The sequence below is a fragment of the Diadema setosum genome, chromosome 19 (assembly GCF_964275005.1).
Source record: "Diadema setosum chromosome 19, eeDiaSeto1, whole genome shotgun sequence".
Taxonomy (NCBI): Eukaryota; Metazoa; Echinodermata; class Echinoidea; order Diadematoida; family Diadematidae; genus Diadema; species Diadema setosum.
Window position 1 is genome coordinate 34,809,315 of NC_092703.1, and position 13,140 is coordinate 34,822,454.

The window sequence follows — 13,140 nt, forward strand, 5'->3', positions numbered from 1 at the left end:
GAAAACCAGCCTTTGGCTGACGAGGGTGTTCCACCCCATGAATGGAAAATTCAATTCAATTCAATTCATTTCAATTCAATTAATTTACGGTCGAGAGTAGAATTACGAGGCCTAAGAAGAATCAATTTAATATCCATTCCTCAACACTATATAAACGAACTAAATCATTCAATGCTGATGTTTCGATTTCATCCCTCATTAATGCTTTATAAATAAGTTTTGCTGTTACATCCTGTATATGATATACTTTATTCTGAAAAAAAAAATGCGTAAAAACCTTCATATCCGTCTCTCGTTTTAATGTCCCTTTCATGATGACTGCAAAGCTAAAATATTTCATATATTTTTTTTTTACAAATCATTTTATTCACTAAATCCTCATATTAAAGACTCACTTGTCAATTTAAATTTACCATTTACATCTATCAATTAATGATGCACTTTATTCCTAAGAAATAAATTTTCATCAAATACTACGTATACACATCAATCAAAATGAATTTTTTTACAAAAATACCCCATTCCTTGAATTGAATTATCTTACTACAAAATCAAACTTCTATACTCCCCATTCGAACTTGTGACATAGCATTTCAGTAACCCTATGATTACTTTACTATAAAAAAGTAAAAATATACCTCCAACCGACTTAGTGGAAATCTAAAACATAACTTCCACTTCATTACGATTATGGTCCCCTAAAAAGCTTTGTTACAGCAATATCCATCTAGTCACACGAGGTATTTGAAGCTATCATTCACACATGGAAAGACAATTCAAATGTATAGCTATCGGAGCAAAAATGTTTTTATTTTTGTCGAGGAAAAATACAATAACTTTTCTCAAATGAAAGTATCTAGCGTCAAGAGATCGAAGATTTCTTATGATTATAATATCTACGCTACAATTTAGCAAACATTGCATATATTTCTGCTTATTGCAACCATAGGTGTATAGTAAGCTTACATCGAAGGATGCAACTGTCTCAAAAATGTGCAATATATTGTGCTGCAACTACCATAGCAACAATAAAAACGTTACAATTGATTATTTATTGCCTATAATGTGTATAATGCACTTCTCTTACATGTCTATATACATTCATACATTTGTAAAACTTTCTTCCCTATATATTATTATATCAGAAAAAAGACATTGAATAGCAGAAAAATGGTACACAAAAATTCAGAATTATACATGTATATCTGCACTCAGAGATGACACCGTGATCAACATTTCAGTCGCAGTTGCTTTATACCAGGTACACTCTTAAAAACCCCGGGTCAGAATTCTAACCATTTTTCCCAGTCAAAAATATCTCACCCTTTCCGGGTCAATGTGACCCGGAAAGGAGTCGACTGGACACAAGCTCTGGAGCTCCAGCACTTGAATAAATGCTTGTGACCCCGTTCGTGGTCAACGCTTTGCAGACGTTCAGGAGATGCAATTTGATTGGAGGAATCTTAGTAAAGCGCGAGCCTGATTGGTCCTTTCGTTCATTGGCCTAAATCCCATCAACATTCATCATGGCGACGCTGCACGATAATGCCGTGTGTCAGGAGGCTGCTTGAAACCTGGGGTTTGGAGAGATTTGCCTCAAATTTCGAAGGTACGTAGCTATGATCTGACAATTTGATACTCTATATTCATGTTCTGATTTGACTAATCATGGAACTAGATTGAGCTTTGGTTTTCTGCGGTAAACTTAACATGTTATTCATCATGCGAAGATCAATGCGATTGGGGCAAACAGTGTAGACTATGTGTACAATGCAGTCTGTACACCCGGGATGGATCACCAGCGGCAGTGCACTGGATCAAATCGGGACGAACCGAAAAGTCATGGGTCTTATGGTTATTATCTTTTTGGGATTGGGCTGCCACTCTCACATATTTCACAAAATTCTCACGCTCATAAGAAGATGAAAATAACAGAGATATGCCCCCAAATATGCCTGATGGCTCGACTTCGATTCTAATCTCTCAAGAAAGACACTATCTTATAGAACCTACCCTGCGCCTGGCTGTTGTGTTGTTGCCCAATCCACTGTGTAAACAGCAGTGTACGCACTGTAATGCAGCAGCTACTACTCTACTGTATACTACTAGTTACGTCTCATTTCACGAGCGCCGACTAAACTACGCGCGTGCACGGCAGGAGATCTTCAGCCTGGATAAGTATCGAAAGCATGGTAGATTCTAGGTAGGACCTAGCATCCTTCGTAGGCCTAGGCCTATTCAAAAGTTGTATTTTCTTACCGTAAATAGTAGGCCAAGAGGGCCTAAAGTGTTAGAGGATAAGGCTAGATCTATTTCTGTTAATTATCGCCTTGGCTTGGGCTTTAATTGGCCTAGGAATACAGTAGGATCTTAGTTAGTACCAAGTAGCCTATAGGCCTAAGTTAACTGTTAGACAATATAACATAATTTAACATAGAATCTATTAGTATTAGCTAGGTCCTACCGGTCGGGTAGCTATAAAGACCTAGTCTCTAGCTATATAGAGCTCTAACTTTAAAATTAGATCTATCTGGTTGGCTTCAGACTATAAGAACAAAGTAGGCCCTACAGTTTTAAATATAAGTCTTTTTTTTTAAGCTAAAGCCGTAAATTTAGAGGTATTGGTAGGAGGGATAGCTAAGGATGAGGATGCAGGCACCCCTAATGTCAGTAGAAACTCTCGTGCAGAGACTTATTGGCTATAGTTTGCTCGATCAAATTTGTTTCGTCAGTAAGGTGCAAATTAATTCCCCCAGCTTAGTCCACTCAACAGTAGAGCCTATCTAACGTGGTTGCTGTCTGTCAAGCGTACGGTAGGCCTATCTATCCATGACTGGCTGCCAGTAGGCCTATCTCTACAAGTCTGTGGTCTAATATAGTACTATAGTAGTAGTAAAAGTAGTAGTAGTAGTAGTAGTAATGATAATAATAAGAATAATAATAGCAGTAATAATGATAATGATGATGATTATAGCGCACAGGTCCAGCTTAGTTTCAGTGCTCATGGTGCTTCAAGAATTAAAAGATATAGAACTAGATCTTTACATTTGTCTTGATAGATCTATGTTCAAACAAGACAACAAAGAAGACAATGACATACCCAGTACAACAAACAAACATAATAATAAAAGAATACAGCATATACCAAATAAAGAATATTTTTCCGAACATTAATGAGAGCAATTTCGGTCCTCAGTGTGATAGGAACAGTACATTGTAAGATTTGAATGTCTCTGTAGATGACAGTTGCTCTTACTGAATAGGTAACTGGTTCCACAATTTTGGTTCCATATAACGGATCGGATAAAGCACGATCACCCTGCATCAATGATTTATTCCGAGTGTAATTTCCACTTGAAAGATATGAAAAGCTCACGATTCACTTTATCTTTCTGCGTGCGAAATTTTGTACCATCGCACTCGTGTCCATTCACTTCTTGTATAATATTGGAGTAAATGATCATTATGATGACAATGTCGATGACAACAGTTACAATAGTAATATACATTGTACCGAGATGAAATGATTCCTCACATATGCCGCTTTTGTCAGTGTTTTTATGCCATTAAATCATTTTATCTCAGATCTACAATCCATATATAACTGCCTGTCTGTTTTGATGCTATTGTGACTGGCTACGCTCAAATCAGTTACAATAGCGCACTTTTAGACAGACATGTGGATGGTCGTATCTTGTTTGAGGAGAGAATCACGACTAATTCTCATGATCAAACTCATCATATGGACAGGGAGAGAACATGAGATGCACGGCGGATTTGCAGCGTGAGATGAAAAATTGGCAATAATCATTTTCTGTTTGTTTGTATTAAAAAAAACAAAAGAAATAGAGTAACGAGAAATGACCGGCGAAGATGCCCCCGCCCTGCTGACCCACAAGCTGAACTCCTGCAGTTTGCTGAGCAAGAACAGCCTGAAGCCTCTTGGGAGCTGCTGACGATTCCTCGGGCCATCCTTGATCAATAGCACTTAGCCATCTTACTGTTGTCCACTCACCAAAGGGAATGGTCATCAAAGGTATAGACCTATTACTTTGTACGAGATTATATTGGCAGGCTGCGTACTGTTGTCCATTTACTCATAGTTTGTATTTGTTCTTTTATTGTAGGGCACTTAGAATCATTCCCTTACCAAGACAAAAAAAAAATGGTCACTAAAACAAAGACTAGGCCCTACACTATTATAATTGTTATTACGTTATTTCACTGTAGTTCTATATCTGATATTTGCATCATAATTTCTGTCAAGCCTATTGTGAGGTTCTCCATTCATGGTCCTGATGCGGTGTAGGCCTATTGAAAGAGTGTTCAAACATGTTTCAATTTCTCTGAACCGTCAGCTGAAAATGTGTTTTTAAAGAACAAAGAAAAGAGGGGAAGAAAGTTTCTCGTACTACTGGATGAGAAAGCACTGTACTTGTATAGTGTATGTCTGCAGTATTCCTATAATTTTAGCATTTGAGGAAAATGTCTCTCACGTTCTCTGGTGAGGAAATTTGTGAATGACATGCAGGAATATTTGATTATTGAATTATTAGCATTATCTTTGAGTCAGGTGTGACCCAGCGAAGTCAAAGTAGCACCTGTTAAACCTTTGGCAATGTGAGTTTGAACATAATTTTATGGAAACATGACATGCATTAAGTCGGACCAACTATGGGACTATATTTATGTGGGACCAAGCAATGCAATATTTGATACGAATATGCAAAAAAAAAAAAAAAAAAAAAAAAAAACCACTCAATAAATGACAAAATTCATTTTCTTATTACTGCATTCTTTTTGATCTCTGCTACGCATGAATGTTATTGTAAAGATTTTGCATGATTTTTTGCAATTTGCTCAGAGATCACGAATTGCAGTAAACTTTGTTAGGAACGGCTTTGGGCAGGGTAGGGCGGGGCAGCATAAGGCAGGGCATTGGATTGGGAATTACATGTTACATGTAATGCCAGTTTCTCTTCTCTCCCGCCCCCCCCCCCCCCTTTCTCTCTCTCTCTCTCTCTCTGTACAGGTATTGCGGTCTTAAAGACATACCAGTCCATTTTACACCAGGTGTGACAATAGACTTAGCACCAGCAAGTTCACTGAGCGGATCCTCACACTCCACTGCACAGAACTCAAAGGAAGATTCATCAATGATTTGACTTCATAATCATATAAATATCCCTATTTTAGGCTTTACGATAAGTATTTTCTTTGTTGTGAATATTAATGTGTGTTTTTCATTTTTTTCGATGTACATGTATACAAGTCATCGTGACAACTACCGGAAAAATTCATATAGTTACTTGAAATATGATCGCAGCAGTGTTGGTATAAGCTTTGAGCTTTTTAGAAATGTACTTTACTAAATAATTTCACAAACATTGACAAAATACTGCAAATAATAGTATATCAACCAAGGGCATGTCAGTTGCCTATTCATCACGTGTAATGGGAAAGTTAGTAAATCCTCACTGTTTATGAATATTGTTTTTTTTTTTTTTATACAAAACAGGCCGCCAGATATGTGTATAACTTAAATTAGATTAGTGAATTGTATTAAATACAATTTTATGATGAAATAATTTCAAATACTTTGCAGTGTCATGTGAAGATGTATCGAGAGTCATGCAGCATAATGTCGCCGGGGCGATTTTGACCCCAACGGATTCGAATTCTGGATCAAACTGACCCGGAAAGGGTACAAACCAGTGACACAGATTTCCGGGTCGCTGTATAGAAACGTAACCCAGAAAGGGGTTAATATATTACCAACTCTTTTCTCCGGGTCACGCTGACCCGGATGGTGTATGACCCCAACAGACCCAGTTTCCGGGTCAATTCCAGGTCAACACAATTCCGGGTCAACAGATTTCCGGGTCATTTCCGGGTCAATTCCGGGTCAATTCCGGGTCAACAGATTTCCGGGTCACTGAATAGAAAGGTGACCCGGAAAGGGGTCAATGTAGTGCCGACTCTTTTCTCCGGGTCAGGCTGACCCGGACGGTGTATGACCCCAACAGACCCAGTTTCCGGGTCAGAATTGACCCGGAAAGGGTCAATTCTGACCCGGGATTTTTAAGAGTGTATATCACAGTACTACATCATGACAACATAAGACATTTATACAGTGACTGACGTTAGCAAAAGAGTACAAAATGCTAGCTAATTAAAGGCGAAGGAAGTACACGTAATTTATCATGCGTATTCACATAAGAAGTGTTCGTAGAAGCATTTAGTCAATATAAGACATGGTTTGACTTAGTTTATATATCACAGTCTCGCGTTAATAACATTCATCAGAAGTATGCAGAAGAATCAGACAAAGGAGCTGTTGTAGAACACCAAAACAAGAATAATTCCTTCCTCCGAGAGCAAGAGTGCTGTTTGTCTGCAGTGTGCAGTCAACTAGGATGCCGTGGCTTGCTTACACAAACACCTTTTTAACTGTTGCAAGCACATTGTGTTCATGGTCCTTCATTTAGAATTTGATGAAGTCCATTGATCTTGAGCATGAACAGAAGATTAATACCTTAAATGCACTTTTACAGCACTAACGACATAATCATTTCCCAACTTATTTCCATTCACTACGCTATACAACACTATCATGTGACAAATCTAGTCGAATTTGTGGTTGGACAGTGACATGAAATTTGTTGACCTCTAACCTTTCATCACAGTTATTTTGGGCAACTAATTGTTTACTTATTTCTAGTATTCATTTCGAAGTGATATTACCGTATACGGCCTATATTTCCTACCTGAAGTAATGGCTGGAAATTACTTAAGTATATTGTGACCACTGATCTTGATTTTGACTGTTTCCTGTGATCTTTAAGCTGTTTAGTACCCCCTGAACTGAGCTATAAATGAAATTGAATCAAATCAAAATTCCATGGCTATTCATAGAGATGGTTGGAAATGAAAGTGTTGGACAAAAGTATGATGACGTTAAATCTTGACCATTGTCCTTTCAAACACATATTATTTCTTTTTGAATAAATGCCTACAAGTATATAACATCCTTTTCTTTTCTTTCTCAAATAAAATTACCACTGGACATCCCTAAATGAAGTTGCAACTAATATGCAATTTTTAGACAAAGTTCAATGACTTTTGCCCTTTGAGGATTAGACCAGATCTGATCACTCCATTTACTAGGATACCTCTTGTAACGTAACAGGATGGGACCAAGTACGCCTACCGAGAAAATCTACTGAACAGTGTTTCTCAAATCATCCTAGCGTGATTCAGAACAACGTCCTGCTAAAAGTGAAATCAGAAAAAGACAAGACACCCAGAAATATAGCGCTCTTCCCCCCCCCCAAAAAAAAAAATGATTTGGGAGTTCTATGGTTCCCTGGGGTGTGTGTGGGGGGGGGGGGTAGAGCTGGGGCATAGTGCCCATTTTTCTGTAAAACTGCATATTCTATCACCCTATATGGGGATAACGCTTGCCAAGTTTCGTGAAAAATTTGAAAATATTTCATCAGAAAGAATATGAAAATGTGAACGTTCGGCCCTAATTTCCCCCACTTCATCCCTAAATCTGCCTTGAACGAACTTCATTACAATAACCAATATACTTCCGCAGAGCACTAATTTAGATGATCTCTTCTGATGGTTCTTTGGAGCATTGGGGCCCCAAAGTGAGGAATGGTGCCTATTTGTATACATTTTTCATCACCCTAGCAACAATACCTTCTAAGTTTGGTGAGTATTGAGTGAGTTGTATGCATGTATGTAGCTGACTGGTATTCACCCATAAAGATACATAAAAATGCCGTAAATTTTCGATCCATTTTATAAAACAAATAATGCAGAGGTTCCAGTTTGTGACATTAGTGGAGGTCGCGCAACATGCAGTCGGTATCTCCACTAACGTACTTTCAACTGTGCATTATTTGTATACTGTATTATCAACGTGTAAACAACACTGCATCATTCGGAATAAAATGTGAATGAGTGTTTAGTTTACTATCAATGAGTGAATAATGCGTATCGAAGTCAGGCAATCCCCAAACACTGAAATTCATAGCAAACGCGCAACTTTTATTTTCTTTAATAAAATTGATAGTCATTATTGGCCTGTTTTACCAGGTCGCTGGGGAAGCAATAGATAGCAACCACTGGACCGACGCAACGGCTAAAAGTCCCCTCAGAAAGATTTGGCAACGTGCGTCTTTCCCCGGAGAACACATCCAGGGAACGAGGAGCCTTGTGATTGACAAATTGCGGTCTTATCCACTAGGCCACAACAGCTCCTCTTAACTGTCTAATGCTTGCTCGGCAATGTGTGACAGACAGAAAAGGACAGATAAAGATGTATATCGTCTGCGCAACTATAAAATACAATGTTTGCAAAATACTTTACAAATACTTGGTTGCATGTACATAGAAAAAAAGCAGCGGGTCGCTATAGGGTACACCAAACTTCATAATGGTTTTACAAGAGGTGGAATCACTAATTCTGACATACGGAGATCGTATGACATGAACCAATCAAGGGCGGTTCCCTTGATACCCAAATATTTCAACCTTTGAGTCAGAAATAAATGCATATATATATATATATATATATATGTATTATTCATCGAATCTTCTTCATTTCATATCATTAGCTTACGACACAAACATATTTTATTAACTTAAATGCATAAACACTCTTACCAACACTCTGAATGCCGAACTATTGAAGGTATCACCATGTTTCAAGTGCAGTGAGTTATTTTGAACGTAGACAAGACCTGCTATATGCACTTCAAGAACATTCGTAATATTCCCAAAATAGATATCTCTAACGATAGTGTACTTATTAGTGAAAGGAGTCTACGAAGATTTTTAGGCTTATTCTTGACTCAAATCTGTCTTGGAATGAACAAAAATACGTACCTCGGTTTCAAAAGGGATTGGTATTCTTTGTAGTTTGAAACCGATTTTCTATTAATGTTGTATTCTAATTTATTCAATACTGTATAGGGTAACTGCAACAGATCCAAAATTTAGTCGTTATTTCATTTACAGAAAAAAACCCATCAGAATTTGTATATATTTCGCCTATCTAGCTCATACCGATCCTTTATTAAAACAACAGCGTTACTCAAAACACTGAAAGAGTACATGATTTTCATACCTACCAATCTGCTATTTTAATGTTCAAGTCCGGGGTTTAATTACAATCAGCAAATTACTACACCTTTTTTTTATGATAAATTCTAATCGTCATCGCTATGATTTCTACTTAGTATTTTCATAACCCGAAGTTACTCCACACCCATAGATCTATATGCGTCACCACAGTCCATATTACATAGAATTCCCTGCCCGAACAAATCAAATTATGTTTATCACTTTTTTCTTTCAAAGCCAACACGAAAAAGCATGCGTCAGATTTTAGGGAAAAGTCAATTTCTGATTATTGTAACCAGGAAATGTTCTCAGTCTTTGATGTTTTCGGTCACTCTCCGTGAGTATATTCACAATAAACCATCCAATAGATATACATGTACATTATTTACATTGTTTTAGTTATTGAAAAAGTCATCTCGTATCACGCGCTTGCTGGGCACATTCACTTGCACCAGCACTCACCACACTCACCTCACATCTTGTATCTAAACAATCATTATTTTGTTATCGTAATGTGACACCTTTTTTCGCTAAGTACACATGATAATGTATGTTTTGTACATTTGTGGGTTTGCTTTTTTTTTTTCTCAAAGGCTGTCGTATCTTCAAGACATTAGCTTATTTGACGACAGCCTTCTGCATTCAATTTCCACAATACAAGTGCCATACATTTCAGTCAGATCATTGTTGTTCCATTATCCTAACGCGAATAGCTGCAAATCAGCATGTTTTTTCCATTTTCTTCAATCTGTTAACAGTCCATTGTTCACTTAAATTTCAATTATGTTCAATCTACATTGTATTCCGCATTGTCTTCGAAAAGAAAATGACTGTAATCAATTTGTAACAAATATTCAAGGAACAAAGTCTGAATAAATTGAATTTAAAAAAAAAAAAAACATGAAAAAGACGTATTGGGACGACGATTTTCCAAAGTGTACGGACACGGACTGCCACCACTGTTCGACAAATCCCCTGTTCTGGCTGACACCGATATGGACATCCTTCGCTCAATTCCACGGCTTCTACCGTTTTGGGATCATCCATCCCGTTCTATTCTTTCGACGGAAGTAGCTGTATAAGCACCTATACCCCTGAGAACTTTTAAGCTGTCGTTTCCGTGTAGTTGAAGGCCACCATTGATTGTCACAGTGATCGGTGATGTGCAAACCTTTTCAGAGCCACCGTAAGCACCGCACCGCAATAACTTTTATGAAAACATAATCAAACAAACGAACATGAACAAGGAAATACACAAGCACATGCAACGCATCAAAATAAGAATGATGCAATCATTGTATAAAACTCTTCTTAACCTAGTCATTTCATTTCAATACAATTCAACTCAATTTAATTCAATTCAATTCAATTCAAATCAAATTTATTTCATTTTTCTACGAGAACATTGACATTTCACTTTCTTTGGTAACAGAGAATAAGGTTTCATTAGAAAAACGAAGTAAACTGAGCAGAGTATACAATATCAGTAGTACTTTATAGTAATTATACGTTGTAATGAAAGCTTAAGTGATGTAAATGAAATAACAATGCGCACACTTCGAAAAATGGAGGCACCCACTAAAAAAGACAAAGCTTGTAGAATGTGGGTCCCTCAGATTCAGAACGTCGATAGAAAAATAAGTTTGTGCGCAAAGGGGGAGGGGGGGGGGGAAACGGTTGGAAGCCCAAGGAGACAGAGTAGGGAGCTTTAGATTTTAGACGCGCGGACGTTCAAAGGGAAAAAACATGGTCTGAGCGTGCGCAGTAACTTGACGCGCGCTACTGCGCACACTCAGATCATGTTTTTTTTTCCCTTTGAACGAACCGCGCGTCTAAAATCTAAAGCTCCCTAATAACAAACAGACACACATCGGGGGCGGATCAAGGAATTCGGGGGGGGGGGGGCTTTGCAAAATTAAACGCAAGGGCGCACCCCTCATTTTTTTCTTTTTATTTCTTTTGTTTCTACAAAAAAATAAAGGGGGAGGGGCACGCGCCTGGTGCGTTCCCCCAGCCACTGAATCCGCCACTGCACATCATACACACAAATAAACATGAAATGAGACTGGAACGCTGAAACCCATAGAGGAAGAGTAAGAGACAAGACAGAATGAGACAAGACTAACATGACAATTTATGAAGCACAATTGAATATAGAGAATAATATGACTCTGTGACGTAGGGCACTACTCTTTTTGTCTCAAACGTGTTAACAGTTAATGTTGTATGTATGCATATATATATATATATAATATATATTCATATTCGTAAATAATGATACATCCTGTACTCAAAATTTATGAAAAATTTACTGATTTTCCTATTTATTTTGCGGACGTTGCGAAACGTCCTCTTTCAGCACAGGACTATTTATTATTATCAAACAGGCTACTCAGTTAACGAGAGCCTCGCAACCACACTCCTATCAGGTACCATATTCGAGAACTGAATCGCATCGCCATTCGTTCTTCCCAAGAACTGCAAGGAACTGGAATTCCCTGTCGTCGGAAATTGTTTCAGCGCCATCTGTGGGATCATTTCGAAACCGTCTAACGGTTGATCACAGTGGCTAGTTTTTTCGTCAACTTTTCTATGTGCTTGTAAATATCTGTAAATAAATTGTATTATAATGTAAATAGCACCAGTCTGCAAGAATCTTCAGTCTATTGAAGGAGGCAGACTTAATCAGAAGAAGAAGAAGAAACGGTCGGCAGGTAAACGCCTGTGTTTGTACATGTCGTCAGCAACCAATAATAGGGAGCTTTAGATTTTAGACGCGCGGACCTTCAGAGGGGGAAAAATGTTCTGAGCGTGCGCAGAAGCGCGGGTCAAGTTGACGCACGCTTCTGCGCACGCTCAGAACATGTTTTTTTTTTCCCCCTCTGAACGTTCGCGCGTCTAAAATCTAAAGCTCCCTAATATTACAAGGCGTGGCCGAAGTTGGCAACACTCGGTACCACGCTGTCAACCTTGACAATGTTACTTTATGCCGTTGTTAACCGTGGTAGGGTGTCTTTTGATGTCGGAAATTACTGAAAGGGAAGTTTGCCTAAGTGCCGCACCATGTCGCGAATTAAGAGACGTCTAAAGAGATAATCATGTGCAACATAACATGGTTGCCAACCACCAAAAATGTGTCATCTTAAACAAAAATGACATTATCAATGAGGAAATACAAGATCCATCAGCAGCGAATCTACGGGAGGGGGACCCCCCCCCCCCCCCCCTTGGCTGGCTAAAATGTGATTATTATTATTATTATTATTATTATTATCATTATTATCATTATTATTATCATTTATTATCATTACTATTTGTTGTTGTTGCTGCTGCTGTCAGCCGATTTGGGGAGAAAATTGGCATAGAAAACTGTGAAAACCTTTTCTTTTTTTTTTTTTTTTTCTTGTCAGCTAATTTGGCCAGAGAATTGCTTTCTTTTTCTTTCAACTCTCCCCTCTTCCCCCGAGCAAAAAGCTACATCCGCCTCTGTCCACCTACTATACCTGTCTCTACAAACAGAATTCAAACAATCTTACAGTTTTATCAATCATGTACTTACTCTTCCTCCACCCTCCTGCTGTTGTGTCGTCGTGTGGTCGAAATCCGTATCTACCAAAATAAGATCAACGTTTCTTGGGCCTTCATCCATCGTATTAAGATGATCACCACCTTGATGTTGTTCACCAAAAAAAGAAAAGAAAAAAAAATTGTAACGAGCTGAAAAAAGGGGGTTCCGAATAGGATGGGCATTATAAAGGGAATAGTAGGAAATTACAAGGTCAGGAAAATGCTTTGTTTAATCATGTGCTGCCTCTTCACGGGAGGTTTCGTAGTCAGTGGCGAGCCCAGCCCATCCCCTGCCGCTGGCATAGCCCCAGCCCAGGGCGGTGAGCTGGGTCGGGAGCTACGAAATGAACTGATGTCACCTTATGGCACCAAACCACTCAGCTGCTCAAGCAAGTACTTTTCTCTCTTTTTTTCAAAAAATCTTGATATACAGTAATT

The 13,140-nt window shown here is 38.3% G+C and overlaps 1 long non-coding RNA gene across 1 annotated transcript; it reads left to right on the forward strand.

Moving 5' to 3' along the window:
* The first annotated feature begins 1,527 nt into the window (after positions 1-1,527).
* On the forward strand, positions 1,528-5,510 carry LOC140243101 (uncharacterized). The gene is made up of 3 exons (XR_011902167.1): positions 1,528-1,609; positions 3,844-4,036; positions 5,033-5,510. It is a non-coding gene; the product is annotated as an uncharacterized lncRNA (long non-coding RNA).
* Positions 5,511-13,140: the final 7,630 nt, after the last annotated feature.